We start from the raw sequence: 15,099 nt of genomic DNA on the forward strand, positions 1-15,099 counted from the left end.
CTTGATTATTTGTGCCCCGAATCCAGCTGAATGAGCCTACAGCCTCCCCCCCTCCAATTTAAGAATTTCTGTTGCCTGGGTTTAAGGTAAAACTGTAATCAACTGGAGTTAAATGTTTTTTATTGAATGTTTTTTACTCCAAAAAACTTGCACGGAATCGCAGTCTCAACGCTGTGTGTAAAACTAAAAGCAGGATTTAGTGCACTGCAAACTGTCCATGGCCTCACTCTCCAAGTTTGCCTATTACTTAAGAAGATGATATTTTGGATTACTTTAACATCTAAAGTAAAAAGCTTTTACAGAGCAATTTTAAAAAATCCCTATGTTGCGGTAGTCCTATCCAGGGATTATAGTTCTAACGTCTCTTTAAGTTGCCTTGTAGGGTAAAAATATAGTTGAGCAAAATTTCTGCCTCATACGAGATTGGGTGTCGGAGAAATATTGTGTACAAAGTTTTGGCCAGACAGACACACGAACAGACAGAGTGAGTTGATATAATCTTTGTAAAAAACATAAAAAGACTTATAAACGAATGTTAACTATTAAATCTGCCTCACTACAGTACAATATTGTAGATGTTGGCCAGAAACCACATATAATAAGATTATAGATAATCACTGTGAGAGTGTATGTATGATGAGTGTTTTTTATTCATATATTACACTATATATGGATTGGTATTGTAAAACAGCATAATTTGTTATAATATTCATCATCCATTTACATTTCATTATTTTATGTTATCTTGTTAAACGAGCGTTGATCATTTATTTAAGTTCAAAGTTAGTTTGTTTCACATGTCCTTTGTGTTGGTTGCAGATAAGGTTGGGGATACTGGTTCATTGAAATCATCCTTTAACTAAACCTGTAAAACCTCGATATGTGACGTTTTGGCGCAGCCGTTTTTGCGCGAGCCTTTTTGGCGTAGGGTACGTTTTGGCGCGAGGTATTTTTATAATGAAGTTTATTTCACTTAACTCTATTATTGTATGTATGAGTTCAACCACCATCCACCGAATAGTTTTTGATAAAAGTTTTAATTTAATTTTTTTCCATGAATATATAATAAGTGAGATTTCTACCTGAGACCACGGTAATGACAAGCTTCCCTCTCCACCCTAAGTTATATGCGAGATCTGCCAAGTGCACTTGATTACACGCATATATAAATATGATGTTATCCTTTATATAAAAGTAGGACAGGTAAGATTTCTACCTGGGACCACACCCATTAAGTTATACGTGAGATGTGCACAGGATAACAGGCATCAGTATTCTTTCCCTTTTTTTGAAGGTACTATAAATTAAATAGATCCTTGTCGTTTCAACTTAAAATTGCATCCATTTTTCTATCATTTGTTTTCTTTTGATTTGGGCAATATTAATTCCGTTACAGTGTAATTTTAAAATAATTACAAAACAAAATTAAAGACCAAAATAATGGATAAAATATCTCTTGTTCTATACATGAAAAATACGTTAGACACAAACACACATGCAAAACGAGAATATGTCTCATTCTTCTTTAAAGAAGTAATACTTTGAATATAAACAATGTGATCAAAACATTTTGCACTAAAACGTCCCCTGCGTCAAACGGCTGCGCCAAAGCGTCCATCGCGCCACTGGCAGCGCTCAAACGTCCTGCTTCGGTAATACCTTGAAACGTCAAATAAATTGAAATTGATTTTGTTAACAAATATAAAACATTACATTTCTCGAAAGTGATTTTCACAAGAAATTGTTTGTTTTAAAGACCTGCTAAGATCTGCCAAGTGCACTTGATTACAGTGTGATAACTCCAACTACCTTGTCATCAACGCATTTCTCTGGGCTTACACAGTCTACGGCCCAAGTGAACGTCAACGGGTTGGTGTTGCAAGCTCTCATAGACACTGGCAACTGTGAAAGCTACATTTCAGAAGCCATCGTCAAGAGAAATAAAGGCCAGTACGCCCGTCTACAAACAGAATATTCATGACCACTACACATCTTTCTGAAAAGACATTAGGACATACATTTGCCGATGTCCAGTACAAGGGAGAACACTACAAAAAGGTAAAACTTTCTCTACTTGCTGGATTGTGCTCGGATGTAATCCTTGGTGTAGACTTTATAAGTCTTCATAAGGAATTGACCATACCGTACGGAGGAAAACGCAATCCTCTACACATCTGTGGTCTTAAAGCAGCACGAGTCGAAACACCGAGCCTATTCAGTAATCTAACTTCTGACTGCAGACCGGTGGCTACTAAGTCCCGAAAGCACTCAATAGGTGATAACAAATTTATTGAGTCTGCAGTTAGAAAACTCCTCTCGGACAAAATCATTGAACCTTCAAAGTCTCCCTGGAGAGCACAGGTGCTTGTGACAACAAACGAGAGACATAAAAGAAGGATGGTCATTGACTACAGTCAAACAATAAATCGCTTCACCTTACTGGATGCATACTCAATGCCCCGAGTCGATGAACTGGTAGAACGGATATCCAACTATTCCGTTTTTAGTACACTAGACCTCAAAAGTGCCTATCATCAAATACCAATCAAGAACACTCTCTAAAAGTGAAAGGCGGCACTCAGCAATAGAAAAAGAAGCCTACGCCATTGTAGAATCTTTAAGGAAATGGCACCACTACTTAGTAGGAAATCGCTTTACCCTTGTCACGGATCAACGCTCTGTGGCCTTCATGTACGACAAACAGAGCAAAGGGAAAATAAAGAATGAGAAAATTCAAAGGTGGAGACTGGAACTGAGCTGTTTCCACTACGATGTCTTGTATAGACCAGGCAAACACAATGTAGCGGCTGATACGTTTTCTAGAAACGGGTGTGTGTCAGCTATAAGTCGAAATGAATTGAAACTGCTCCATGACTCTCTGTGTCATCCGGGAGTAACAAGACTATGGCATTTAGTGCGAGCGAAAAACTTACCTTTCTCTTGTGAAGATGTCAGGCTGGTTGTCAACCAGTGCAGAATCTGTGCCGAAGTAAAACCCAGATATTTCAGTAATTCTAATGGAACTTTAATTAAGGCGATGCAGCCTTTCCAGAGACTAATTATGGACTTCAAAGGACCGCTCCCTTCTACATCTCGGAACACATACCTGCTAACTATAGTTGACGAATCATCAAGATTCCCGTTTGCATACGCCTGTTCTGATATGTCGGCTTCAACAGTAATCAGATGTCTAGATAATTTATTTGGACTATTCGGAATGCCTGACTATGTACACTCTGATAGAGGTACCTCATTCATGTCAAGAGAGGTGCAGAAATTTTTACACGAGAGAGGGGTGGCCACAAGCAGGTCGACCCCCTATAATCCAAGAGGAAACTCTCAAGTAGAAAGGCTAAACGGCTCATTATAGAAAGCTATAACTCTGGCCTTAAAAACTCAAGGACACCCGGTTTCCAAATGGGAGAAGGTGTTAAACCATGCCCTGCACTCTCTTTGTTCTCTGCTCTGTCCCGCTACAAACGAGACCCCTAACGAGAGAATATTCAAGTTCTATCGCAGGTCCACCTTCGGCAAATCACTCCCGACATGGTTAGCTCAACCAGGAAAATTGTTGTTGAAAAAGGGAGTCCGTGCATCAAAATATGACGATGGTACAATAGCTGTTGGCTTAATCACATGCAACCCACAGTATGCCATTGTAAGACTTCCTGATGGAAGAGAAGAAACAGTGTCATTGCGACATTTGGCCCCCGCTCCAAGAGAGGGAGAATCAGAGGTGTATCAACATATGGAACATGAAGACCTTGAGCCGGAGACAAACCCTATCACACAGATGCAGATGCCTACTGACCATGTGACTATGGAACCAATGGCTGCTCCTAACACACATGTACAACAAGGGGAAAAGGGACATCAAGAAGAAGTAAATGCAGGGTCTGAGTCTCCAGTTAGAGAGACGCCGATGTCACCAACTCAAAGCGACGGCAGTATTGGTCCTGGTAGATATAACCTAAGACCATGAACAAGCAGACCTAATTATAAGGTCTAACATTTATTTAATTATTTTTCCATATCACAAGTTCTAACTCAATATCTGTAGGCTGACACACTTAGAACTGATCATTTTACAGTGTATAGCTTTTCTAGTTAGACTTTTGTATTGTATTACTTATTACATTATTACTCAAGACTACTTTCTCTACTGGTCTAACCTAATATTTGTATGCATAATATGACACTTAGGGACTGATAATTTTATAGTGTATAACGTGTTTGTTTAGAGTTATACAATGCTTTTCAATAGAGTAGGGTTAGGGTTAGGGTTAGGGTTAGGGTTAGGGTTAGGGATACTAAGGCCTCCTATATCGTTGTCCTTCACTATTATTTACATGTTCATGTTCGTATAACTTTTAGGCGGGGTGAATGTAGTGTAACTGAGTTGATTTCTTGCGTGCGTCCAGCGTGTCAGAAGGTCATGCCCAGAGCGTGTTTCATGTCCAGTGTGTGTGTGTGTGTATAGACTGCATCAGTGTTATGCCAGACGTGCTGGTTTCATTCACTGTTCATTGTAGTCTAATTTTGTCGAATAAAGCCATGTTATTGGTATACTAATATTTGTTGTTTCATTACATGGTCACATTGGCAATTATTATTGTACTTGTTACTGTCACAAATATAATTGTTTTGTTTGATTGTACGTGTAATGGTATTAATATGTCATTGTGTATGATTTTGGTTTCTTACAAGATTATGGTTTTAGATGTAACAAAGAATTTAGAATTTTTAATTGAAAATAGTCTGATCATATATTTGGAAATTTGTGTGATCAACGTTCTATATAAATCGAACGTGTAATTTGCGCATCTTAGTATGAATGGTGTTATGTGCGCATCGTAGTACGAATGGTGTTTTGTGCGCATCGTAGTACGAATGGTGTTTTGTGCTCATCGTAGTTGTCATGGTTGTGTCAAGGCCATAGCTCGTTTTCCCGGGCCCCTGACATTCAACCAGGCACCTTCGTGCGTGCAATAAATAAGTGACTCAGTGTTGACAATGTAAATGTTTAATGATATGAATATAAGTTATGATGACAAACTGATGGAGTAATGACATTGAATTTGGAACATTCCAATACTGTGAATCTATTAGTTAAACAATAAATTCTACACACTTGCTGTCCCACAACGTACACATTAACGTTCCACAACACACTGCTGTCTCTAGTCACCAGCGTAGACTTCCAATCCCATACTAACTCCCTGTAGAGACATAAATAAAGACAAACTAAAAGAACCAGTCTAGTATACTATGGCATCGAAAACAACTGCGAAATGCAGTCATGCCTTAGATACTTACCCTAAACAGGGGAACACAGAAGAATCTCAAAGAAAACGTTTCACCAGCATAATAACGAAAACACTCCACCAGCTTACAAGCAAGGTAACAAAAAGAAAGTGCGTTCAAAAATTGTGCACTTAATACACATTGGTGCTAGAATGCCATAATCTACGCACCGACAGTAGTATGAATGGTGTTATGTGCGCATCATAGTATGAATGGTGTTATGTGCGCATCGTAGTATGAATGGTGTTATGTGCGCATCGTAGTATGAATATGGAATGTGCGAATGCCAAAAAGGAGGGATATAAACAAATAGTGTTGGTAATGGTAAGTTATAAAATTAAGATTCAATTGTTTATAAAACTATGATTTTGACGTTTGGTGTTAATGTTTTTATGAATGATTCTCATCTGCTCGTAACGATAATGCTAATCAAATATTTTATTTAAAAGTCGCAGAACTCAAAATTTCAATGCCGATCAGAGATGTGTTTTTTTAGTATACCTGATTAACAAAAATTATTATTTTATGAAACCACACGTCAAAGAAAACAATGCAGTAAAAGTCCTTGAATTGATTATTTAAACAGGTATATTTAACCCTTCTAAATTGGTCTGAGACATGGGTATTACATAAAACCAACTAAGACTATAAGACTACTTGAGTGCTTTCACCAAAGATGCTTGCGCTCCATCATGGACATACGGTGGCAAGACCGCACTACAAACAGCGATGTCCTTGCGAATGCCGGTATGGACAGTATAGAGGGACTTCTTATGGTCCGACAGTTACGCTTGGCAGGGCAGGTATTCCGTATGGGAGACGAACGTATGCCAAAGGCAGTCTGTTTTGGTAAGCTAAAAGGTGGTCGACGTAACAGAGGCGCCCCACGGAAACATTTTAAAGACCAGCTTAGGCGTCAACTTGCCCAAGCTGACAATGAAGAGAGCACCTGGTTGCATTTGGCCTCAGAACGAGACAGCTGGAGGTCACTCACAAAGGCCGCGGTGTGCATATTTGAGACCAAAAGAAAATCCGCAGACGATGACAGGCGCAGACGGCGATAAGACAATCTTAATCAACCACCGGCGGACAATGTTTGTGCTTGACCTGTGTGGCAAAATATGTAGGTCACAGCTGGGGCTGCGTATCCACGGGAAATACTCACTAATCTTCGGACTCGAAGACAAGTCTTATTATTTGTATTAACTTATCTATTTTGAGACATAGATTCACAATAACCCCATATGTAGAGGGATATCAAAATTACTAGAATGTCTGCATTCAAATACTGCATGCCTACAAATGTTATGTAGTTAGGGTAGTGGTTAAATATATTTTATACTAAAATCATAGTTTCTCATATGTCATATCATTATGCTTTTTTCAATGTATGTATTTTAATTTTTGAATGAGGAACTATACGAATCTAATTTCAAATAGATTACTTTTTAATTGTAAGCCTAAATACAATAATATTAACAATATATGTCAACATATTCAATTAAATTTATTTTTTTTAATTAAAAGTACTTTCCCTTTAAAACAAACAATGATACTATTATTAACGTATGATTATCACATTGTATTTTAATTAAGCCTCGTTTCTAAGACGTTTACTTCTAGCGCCCACTTAGAACAAAAAAAAAACAAACAAATTATGTTCGAACCTCCCCCTTTTGCAATCAATATGGTCGGCGGGAGGGGGGGGCGCTGTTAACTCGTCTAGCGTGGCACAGAGCGCCAGTCATTTTCTTGCTTTCTGAACTTCAGAAAGTGTAAATTCTTCTGGTAAAGACAGGGTACAATTCCAAGTGCTGTAGCAAGAAAATGGCAGGTCAAATAACAAACAAGTGGTGAAACATAATACGGTTTGAGAGACATACTTTCAAGCCATATAATAAACCCAAAAGAAAAATCTTACTCGGGAACATATGCAACCTAACACAACTACACCAAGCTGCATTAAACGTTCAACAAACATTCTTATCAGAAAAAGACATTAACCAACCAGTTGATGACCTCTGGAATTTCATTAAAAACTATCTTAAAAACATATACCACCTAAATGAATATGAAACTGAACCTTAAAATACTGGTTTAATAATAGATTAATGAAACTTCGTAAACAGAAGGAAAACCTATATAGAAAATTTAAAGAAACTAAGGCAGAAAAATTGTATAAAAAGTGTATTAAAATTAAACCCCTAACCCAAAAATTAATCACACAGCTGCAGATTGAATGCATAAACATTGTTATATCTAAGGATAACAACAAAAACCTATGGTCATACATTTATTAAGTCCAAGAAAATATAAGTATCAGGAGTAGCACCATTAAAAAGAGGATAACTTATTAACACACAATGATAATAAAACTAAAGCTAACAAAGACATTACTTAATTTGAACCAAAAAAGACAAAATAGAAGATACAGAAGTACAAGAAAAGTGAATCCAAAAACTACTAGCGAACATAGCTATAGGAAATATAAATCATGTGAAACAACTAATAGGACTAATAGATGATTTTTCAAAATGCTTAGATAACAGTGAGCGAATAGATATCTTATTAGTTTTTTCAAAGGCTTTTGAAAAAGTTCACCACCATAGTTTGCTTAAAAAAAAATTAATATTTTGGCATTGATGGTCCGTTGAATCAGTAGATTAAGGATTTTCTGATGGGGAGAGAACAAACTGTAATGATAAATGGCTCTAGATCAACACCAATAACAATAAACTTAGGTGTACCTGAAGGAACGGTCTTAGTTCTACTACTATTTTTATTTACATAAAAGATTTACCAAATTGCATTAGTTCAGGAACAAAAGTCAGATTATTTGCAGACGATTGCATACTATATAGAACAATAAAAACAACACAAGATACAGAAATTTTACAAAGAGAATTAGATGAATTAGAGAAACGGGAATCAAATAGGAGCATGTCTTTCCACCCTAAAAAAATATCAGCTATTTAGAGTGACAAATAAAAAAAAACTAAAAAAATAATTTCCACTTATGTTATAGATGGTAAACCAGTAACACAGACTCGAAAAATACCTAGGTGTTATAATAAATGAAAAACTGTCATGGAATCCCCATATTGATGAAACTATAAAAAAACAAGATTACAAAGAGAGTTTGTGTTGCCACACAAACTCAGAGGCGGCCCCCGTGGGAGACGGATCCCTGTCGGATCCGCATATTTGCTGGTCGACTGAGGATGGCATCGAGCAGGGTATGAAACCGAGACCGTAGAGATAATCAGTCCTGCGCGCTAACCGCACGACCAGGCATTGCTCTTAATCTAATGACAAACTGGTTACAAACTAATAGCCTACTATTGATAATATACCTACAGATAACCGAATGACAACTACCGGATATGTACAATATATCAGAAGAGCGATCTTTTGGTATTGAGCATTTTCATTTAGGCCTAAATGGAACTAGAATGAGGATGTAAATCTACCTAAATTAAACTACTAATTTAGCACTCTCAATATCTATATCTACTAGATCTAGATCTAAAATATATATTTGGGATAATGTAGATGTAATTTAGATAAGATTTATATAAAAAAAAACAATCAATTAGATAATCAATTAATAGACTAATTGCAATATGAAATATTAAAATATTAGATTAGTTTTACTATTTTATAACATTGCAATATTGACATATTGACAATCAAGACTTTAGAAATAAAAATCTACACTTTAAGCCTAGAAATTAAAATTATAGATCTTGATCTAGTCTAAATCATGGCTGTCTGGTAGTGCAGTTTGCGCGCTGGACTGTCGTTTGGATTCATCGATGGTCCCAGGTTCAAGCCCTGCCCGCTCCCATCCCCCGTCGTCCTACGGGAGGTTTGGACTACAACTCTGAAGGAACATCCGAAACATGTAAAACAACAAACATTCTAAACTAGACCAAGAAATTCTAAATCTAGATTCTATAATGATTTTAATTAGAACTTAAATCTAAATCTAGTTTTAAAAATCTAGCTCTAGTGTAAGAAAAAAAATCTAGATCTAGTGTAAAAAATCTAGCTCTAGTGTAAACAAAAATCTAGATCTAGTGTAAAAAATCTAGATTAGATCTAAGTCTAGCTATTATGTCTTTTTAAAATGCGAGTCACATTACGAGGTTTAATAAACATTACTATACCGAGTTGTTTTAGCATTTAAAGAATTTATTTCATATGACGTCAAAGGAAAAAATCCACTACGTCAAACAGCCTAGTTAAATATCATCTATACGAGCAGCTTGTTGAGGGTTCATAGACATTGGTGCACCGAGTGATTTCTTTTAACATTTCATTTAAAGAATGAACTTCATATGACGTCAAAGGAACAAAATTCCATTACGTCACACGTCCTATTTAGACTAAAAAATGTAATCTATACGAGCAGCTTGTCGAGTGTTCATAGACATTGGTGCACCGAGTGAGATCTTTTAGCATTTCATTTCAAGAATTAACTCCATATGACGTCAAAGGAAAAAAATTCCATTATGTCACACGTCCTAGTTAGACTAAAAAATGTCTTCTATACGAGCAGCTTCTAGAGGGTTCATAGAGATTGGTGCACCGAGTGAGTTCTTTTAGCATTTCATTTAAAGAATTAACTGCATATGACGTCAAAGGAAAAAAATTCCATTACGTCACACGTCCTAGTTAGACTAAAAAATGTCTTCTATACGAGCAGCTTCTCGAGGGATCATAGACATTGGTGCACCGAGTTTGTTCTTTTAGCATTTCATTTGATGGGTTAGTTAGACAAAACATATATATATATATATTTATATATATATAAATATATATATATATTTAAAAGGATTAAAGACGCTTTTTTTTGTTTTGTCTGTCAGTCTGTCTGTCCATTATGTTAATAGCGAAAAAAAAAGACTAAAAGCTATTGAAAATCTGATTAAAATTTAATTTCCCTTCCAAAACATCGCGTTAGTTTTAAGTTTCTATAATAGATTGTTCCGGATGTTTGTATTTATAGTGAGAGAAAAGAAGAATTCCAGATTAATCAAATGTCGTTATTTAAATTTGTGGGATGGTCTGTTATGAAAATTAGATGTACCATAGCCTTATGGAGATTTTTTAAAACCATACTTTGGTGTTAGGAAGTTGTTTTCCTTAAAAATCGGAGCATAATATTAACGATAATTAGATTTTCTAACGTTTTAGCTAGAAAGTTTAATGTAGTGTAAGAGAGAAGTGCAATTTTACATAAATAGAGTTAAACTATTTTTCGTAAAAAAATCCGGAACAACCAATTTTCGTAAATGAGAAAATTATTTGTTTTATTTATTAGAAGAGGGATTTCAAACATTTGTTAGCGTAATTAGTTTTTCCATATAAAATTCGGATCATTTTTGGTGACGATTTCTTTCTGGAAACAAATTCCGGAACATTATTTACCGATTAAATAACTTTTATTATATTTTGGCAACAAAATTTTACTGTAAAATAAGTCTAAAAATTGATTTTCAATAATCGTTTCTAGTAAATTACTTTCTTATTTTAAAATCTTGAATAACCTATTGTCGATATTTTTGAAAAAAATAAAATTATTTGACATAATTTGTTTTAAATAAAAAATTCGGAACAATTGATATTGATAAATAAACTATAGTGACTGTTACGTTCCTTTCTAGAATGAGACTCTTTAAACAGTACATTAACACTAAAACAACAACGTCATCGCTTAGAACTCATTTTAATTCTCATGAACACTAGAACACTATTTCGTTTCTATTTTCTCCATTTTCTTTTCTCCTCTCCGTTCAACACGCAATCGCACCATTTCACATTTACATTAACATGCGCACGTAACACCCCCCCTGTTTAACAAGTTCGATGTACATCGAACGTCCAAAATATAAATTGTCACATATCTTATCAGCCTATTCCAAGTTAAAACTACTTTAAATTCTCTGTAACATAGAGAACCATAATGTACTACAAAACAAAATCATACACAATGACATATTAATACCAATACAATTCTAACATTAGATTTAACATATAGCATTTATATTCACCCATTGTGACAGTAACAATCACAATACTAATTGTTATTATGAACAATTGACACATATATATATCTATGCATATCTCTATGTAATCATGCAGATTTCGTTAATACCACTCCCCGCCTATAATTCAATTTAAATCTATATCTGTTCACTAATCATTGTTGTGTATACTCCCAATTGGACAATCCTCTGTGGAATATCTACTACACTCCGTGCCAGAATTTACACTTGTAAACAATAAAATAGATTAATTCTTAACAGCATGTAAGTAATCATTATATACCCTACACAATCTCACCAACCTAAGTACATCGTGATAATGTATCTGCCACAACATTTTCTTTCCCTGGTATTGTCTTGATCTCAAATTTATAGTCCATCAGTTGTAATGCCCACCTAGCAATTCTATTATTACCACATTTATTTAAATTAATAAATGCCAACGGAGCATGATCAGTCCATAATTGGAATTTAGCCCCCATCAGATAAAAACTTAGCTTTGTTATGCACCACACAATTGCCAGCCCCTCTTTTTCAATAGTTGCATAGTTTAACTCTGCAAGGGTTAGTTTCCTGCTTACATAAAAAACAGGGTGTGCAATTCCACTATACTCTTGCATCAAACAGCCCCCTATAGCTATGGATGAAGCATCCGTTGCCAAAATAAATTCTCTAGTACTATCGGGCAATTTTAATATTGGGTTTTCAGAAAACACCCTCTTAATCTTGTCTAGCGATCTTTGACATTGTTCAGACCAAACTATAATGTTAGATTTCCCTTTCTTGGTAAGATTTGTAAGAGGTTCAATCATTTCTGCAAATTTTGGAACAAATTTTCTATAAAAATTGCATAGACCTAAAAGGCTTCTAATTTGTTTTTTTGTTTTTGGTACACTAATATCCATTATTTTTGCAACTGTTTCTTCCAGTGGTGTAATTGATTCATTTTTTATCTTGTATCCCAAAAAAGGAATTTCACTAAGTCCAATTTTTATTTTTGTTGGTTTCAATGTCAAATTGTTTCCCTTGATAATAGCAAATATCTCTCTTAGACTCTGTAAGTGTTCGTTCCAGTCCTCACTGAAGATGCAGATATCATCTAAATAGCAAATAGTGTCTCTTCTGTGGCCCAGTATCTTTGCAATCATCCTGTTAAAAGTGGCTGGGGCATTTACTAAGCCAAAACTCATCACATTCCACTGATAGACTCCGAATGGTGTCTTAAATGCGGATAGTGGTTTAGCTTCTTCCTTTAGAGGTACTTGCCTGTATCCTCTAGAAAGGTCCAACGTGGTGAAAATTTTCGCTTTTTTCAATTTAGTAAACATTTCCTCTGCCTGTGGCATTGGGAATGGGTCAAATTCTGTAACTTTATTTAGTTGGCGGTAATCTACACACAGTCTAATGTTACCACATTTTTTTTTTAACCAGTACAACTGGTGCAGCACATGACGAATTAGATGGTTCTATCACTCCCAATTGAAGTAATTCATCTATTTCTTTCTGTAATGCTTCTCTGTGATGCAATGGTACAGCATATTGAGGTAGTTTATTTGGAACTCTGCCTGTTAATTTGATATCATGTTCTATGATATTCGTTTTTCCTGGTAAATCTGTAAAAATATTCTTAAAATCTTCTAATAATGTTGTTACTTCCTTAGCTCTGTCTGACGAAATTCCCTTCACTTCCACATCTTTCCATGTTTGACTGGCATCGGTTGAAATTGTTTCTATGTGTCCCAATCTTTCTTCTGTCTCAATGTCTACACTCACGGATGTACCCATGACCAATGGGTCTTCTTTACTGCTTTTTTCACTTTTTTGTTTCGACCTAAATTCTTTTAGCATATCCACATGGAATATTTTCAGCCTTGAATCAATATTAATTTCATAATCCACATCACTAATTTTCCTTGTTACCTTATAAGGACCCAACCATTTCGTGAATAGTACATTCTCCTTATCCTTTAGTAATACCAAAACATCTTGACCTACTTCTAGTTTGGTCAATTTCCTGTGTTCATTCACCCTAGACTGTGTTAGTTCATTTTTATCAAGCACATGTTTGCTCGCTTCCTCACAAGCCTTTATTACTTTATTTATAGTTTCTGTCACTATATCGTAACTTTCTTTATTTCCAACATGTTCTTGTGGGAGTATTAGTTCTTTTAGGATTGCCATTGGGCCTCTTGGATTTCCTCCATAAATCATCTGAAATGGCGAATACCCCGTGGTTTCGTTACGGCTCTCTCTGTATGCGAAAAGGATTGAGGGTAATGCCACATCCCATTCTTTGGGATTGTCATCTGCTACTTTCGACAACGCTTTCTTTAACGTACAGTTAAAACGTTCACAAATACCGTTGCTCTGCGGGTGGTACGGGGCTGTAAACCGTTGCCGAATTCCAAACATTTTCAAAAATGTTGTCGTTAGTTGGCAGTGGAACTGTGTGCCCCTATCTGACAGTACCTCTTCAGGAAATCCAAACCGTGTAAATAATGTATATAACGCTTGAACTATATCACTGGCTTCAATTCTTTTTAGTGGGATCGCTTCTGGCCATCTTGAGCAAACGTCTATTACAGTTAGAATATATCGATGACCCCTATTTGATATCACCGGCATGGGTCCAATCAAATCAATCGCAATCTTCCTAAATGGCCTTTCTGGTATATCTACCTTTTGTAATGGAGCTCTGATTTTTTTAGTGCCTTTCATTTGACAAACTTTGCACGACAACACATAATTTTTTGATGTCTTTGCTAATAGATGGCCAATAAAAGTCCCCAAATATTCTTTGTTTTGTTTTGTGAATTCCCATGTGGCCTGCATATGCTTCATCATGCCCATTCTTCAATATAACATTTCTAAATTCAGCTGGTACAACAACCTGTATAATTTTTCTTCCTTGTGACTCAATTTCTCTTACCAAAATTCCTCTTTCCATATAAAATCTTCCTCCTCTACCTCCTTTCTGGGCCAACTGACGCATCTCTGGGTCATTTTTTTGTTCTGTAATAAACCTTTCCTTGTTGAATACTACATCATTAAGTTCTAATGTTTCTGAGTTTCCTATTAATCCTTCTTTTTTTTTTTTCTTATCTGGTAACTGAAATAATTTTTCCAGATCTCCTGCATCCAGGTCCTTACATTTGGATCGAGTAATACTCATTCCGAAACACTTCTTCCAATTTCCCATATCCTTTTCATTGCAATTCTTTATACCTGGAATATTTCCGATAATCAAATCAATATGAGCATGGTCTATTACACATGCATCCACAATTCCAGTAAAATATGGTGTATCAATTTTAATTCTAGCAACTGGTAATTGTACAGTCTTCCCATCAAACATCACACAATTCCTGGTTTTGCCGGTATATTCTTGTTCTTCTACTAATTTCTTATTAACACCCACAATTGTACTGCCTGAATCTCGTATCGTCCTTGCTATTTTGTTTCCCACGAAAGTCTCAAAATACTCAAGGCTTCCTGCACATGTTAACATTGAAAGGCTTTGATCTCTTCTATCTCTCACTCCGCCGTATCTTCCCTGTACATTTCTTTGGTATCGCCCTCGGTTACTATAAAAATGTCCTTGTCTACTACCCATTTGGTTCCTTCCTTGTCCTCTAAATCTATTTTGTTCATCATATCTAAATCGTCTTCCATTGTTGATGTAGTTGTCTCGTGTATCTCTTGTTCTGTTAAATGCAACAATTTCTTCTATGTCACTGCCTCTGGA

Source organism: Biomphalaria glabrata, chromosome 6 (assembly GCF_947242115.1).
Source record: "Biomphalaria glabrata chromosome 6, xgBioGlab47.1, whole genome shotgun sequence".
In the NCBI taxonomy this organism is placed as follows: Eukaryota; Metazoa; Mollusca; class Gastropoda; family Planorbidae; genus Biomphalaria; species Biomphalaria glabrata.